Source organism: Bombus vancouverensis, chromosome 8 (genome assembly GCF_051014615.1).
Source record: "Bombus vancouverensis nearcticus chromosome 8, iyBomVanc1_principal, whole genome shotgun sequence".
Classification (NCBI taxonomy): domain Eukaryota; kingdom Metazoa; phylum Arthropoda; class Insecta; order Hymenoptera; family Apidae; genus Bombus; species Bombus vancouverensis.
Genome location: NC_134918.1, coordinates 18614614 through 18618406, shown reverse-complemented (window position 1 = coordinate 18618406; position 3793 = coordinate 18614614).

Sequence of the window (3793 nt, the reverse complement as noted above, 5' to 3'; positions counted from 1 at the left end):
TTTGTAGCAAAATATTTATCAGAAGTAGTTTCGGTCCGCTCAAATGGCTCTCAGAATAGCTCTTTCAGTTTTCTTAATGAAAGAACGCTCGATGCATTCTCGTATTCTTCTTACGTTTCAATTTTTAATGAATTTTTCCGAAACCAACAGTATTTGACTTATCGGTTGACTTATTCGTAAATGACGTAATTAATTATCAAGAATTGCGCCGATTATTATTTCTAACGATACATTTAAAATAGCTTCTTCATTTATATTAATAGAGCGAGTTCCGGCGAGTCTGTTCTTTTTTTCTTGTTTTGATTATTTTGAAAAATATTCGATTTCTTTAGAGATTCCCTTTAAAGGGGATATTGAATTGAATTTTAATATTATCGCTTCTTTTTAAAAAGACTCTCTGCATGCTGATTCACAAAAATGTCAACCCTTACTTACTTATTTACTCTGTAACATTTGAAAACATTTTGAAATATCGTCAACGTTATAGCGAAACGTGTCACGCTGACCCGTTGGTATCACGTTGATAAGGTTTGAACCAAAACCGGAAATGTGCATAAAAGCGAGAAGATACTTCTCGCAAACGTACACTTGGCGGAAAATACAAAAATATCCAAGCAGTCGACAAGTTATATTAATAACTTTCAGTATTCATTGAAAGCGCCCTTAGAATTGTACTATATGAATTATATGTTTGAAACTATAATACTACCAATACTGTATAATAATTTGTTACGAACTGTATGTTTAATGATGTGTGATATGTGCAAAGATACCCTGTTACTTCTGTACATACATATACATATACATTGTTAGATAAGTCTTTCAAGTTTCCAATTTTTGCTTTTCACTAATACGTATCATTGTATTGGTTTTCTGGAAAAATAAATAGCTAGATTAATTACAACGCCTATACTAGTTCAATTACTACAGTGGCCTTTTAATTATTAATGAAATTTTTAAAAAGTTAAAGATTTCTTATCGAATCTCTAATAAGTTGTTTGTTTACAGATTAATTGTAATGGAGTTTGTATTCTGATGTTATGCTATTTAGCCCTGAGATATTGCGACAGGGCAATGCATATCCAGCTTTAGTATTATTCCTATTTTTGAGAATAATTGCTGATTACATGTTTTCTGATCATTTTTTGCCATGGAAAGATCCCAAGCCCTAAAATACACAGAGTATTTTCGATTTGGTGACACAATCCGATGGATACAATCATGGTAGATGAATTCGTATGAAAAGATAGATAACACTTGTTACAGTGTATTATTATGGTACTTGTCCTGTGAATTCGCTACGAAATGTGAAGTAATACTTTCTCTGCTACCATATATATTTAACTTTATTTGCGAACATTTCATACTGTAAATTAGTTTTCATTGCACACATATTTATACACGGTTGCAAGATCTTCTCTGCTAGATCGGTCGTTACGATAAAATAGCTTAGCTACCATTTCTAAACATATCACTGATGGATTCTTATTTATGGAGTCACGTCAAGTCTCGTGTGAAACACGGGAGGGAGGGCGCAAATAGGGAACACCTCAAAGAGAAAATCCTTTCTGTATTGGTACATTGCGAAAGGAGGAAATACTTTGGAATACCTTTATAGGAGCGTAATACGTATACGCAAGGTAATTATGTTTATAAAAGAACAGGATTCGCAGCAATTTTTGCGTAATCTTAAATAACAAAAGAAATTCTTTCGAGCAAAGATACTTTTACTTCATTGAGATTGATTCGAGCGCCGTGCGTGCACCAGGGGTGAGAAGTAGGCGAGAAGTAGAAGTAGGTGCGTGTGAGACAGAATAGGCAGAGTAAAATAAAATAAAATAAAACATAATAAAACAAAATAAAATAAAATAAAGTGAAATGAAATGAATGAATACTGTATGGTAGGATTACGCGTCGTTTCTTGTTCATACGATTTTAATACATGTGAGATATTTTGTTTCTTTACAAAGACTAATCTTTATATAGAGTTTATTCCCTCAAGGTACTGATGCAAGTGCCATGCGATTCCTCACAGTCCGCTTACCCTGCGTACTCTGTGGCCACATCCCCCCTTAGACGAACCTTCTATTCTTTCACAATGCAGCATCGAATCGTTCGCCCTTGGTAAACTGTCTCAGGCATCCTCGAGAAACAATCGAACCAGTCGATACTTTCTAGTTCGGTGATTTCGAATTGCCGGCTATCGTCGACTTTTCAAACATTCGTTCGGGCACCTTGCCAAGATTCTTACCGAACCCTCGGCCTGACCTCGTAAATTTCTCGTAAGGATAAATAACGCTAGGCTATCTGTCATCGTGGGTGTCGTCATGAAGATGCGTTGATGGACATAGTCACGTTTGGTATCATTTTCGTCGTACCGATCTCGATAATCCAACTACGGCTATCTCATAATGATATATCAAACGATACAAAATAATTATATTTTTCTTATTCTGCTTATTCTCCGAGTTTTCTCCGATCGATTTATGACGGAGCATTGTGGGATTGATAACCAGGCATGAGAGCGAACAAATTTTAACTATAGAAACTAATTACCGAACGGTCCGCGAATTCTTGGCAAAAAGGTACAGGTACAGGTATAGGAACAGAGGATTTCTAGCCCGTTACTGTTCGCAGACTCGTTCACAGACTCCGGTGGAGAAGTACCTCAACGGTATTCGTAAATGCTGCTAATTATTTGTAACTTTTGTCTCGGAAAATTTCACTAACGATATTAGGTCGGTAGTAAAAGAGGATCCACATAATAAGTATCAAAGGTTTCGATAGTCTCCTAATTATCTCTTAAGTTTGTTTCACTTCTCGCAAGTGTTTCGATACTTGCGAGCGACGGTGTACGCGTAAATGCCAAAATAGAATTGAAGTCATATTAAAGATACTACGGTACTACGTTCTCCTTACTATGTACACGCTACGTGTTCTTCTTGCCTATTCTTCTTATTATTTATTAACTCTTGACATCAATATCGGGGAAAATTTTATTCACCACATATAACAGATGACGTATAAAAATAAGGTATAAAATTTAATTCGCAATTGGCGAAAAATATAAACATTTACTTATATCTCATATTGCACGTAAAGCACATGTTATACATATGTGATTATTGTTTATTGAATTATTTACTCAATAATCGGGATCTTGTAATACAGTTTCACGCCATCGTATAGATATACAGACTAGGTTAGTAATTGCAGATTTTATAAAATTTAAGGTTTTTCTTTAAAAAAACAAAAAAAAATCGGTTCACCGTTTTATCACTTGCGATTTCTTTATTATTCGTTTGATGCGCGTCCAAAAGAACTTGTTGTATCCACGCTTGTTTATGTCAAAATTAATAAGTATTTAACGATTCAGAAGAAATGATATAAATATAAGCTTGTGTTGTATTATATGTACAAGTTATTTACCACCATTTTCATTGCCATCGGTTTAAATAACGCCAGTTGTATGAAAGTAAATTTTTCAAGTTTAACAAGTAGCTTTATTACCGTTCTATTTAAAGAAAAAGAAATTCAGAAACTAATTATTGAGTCGAAACTAGTTATTGAATCGAATCGAATGGTTTTGAGCTCCTAATTATTTTCAGTTATAACAGAGAGTGGGATGTTACTTGGAAAAAATATCCATTTTCTGTAAAGCATATATTTATTCGTACTTGCGAGAACAATTAAATACCAAAGCATCGACACATAAAATTACATCGTAACCTAAAATTTGTATTTTTCCAATAGAATGGTGAATCCAGTAGATTGTAAATCACAAAAGCATCTT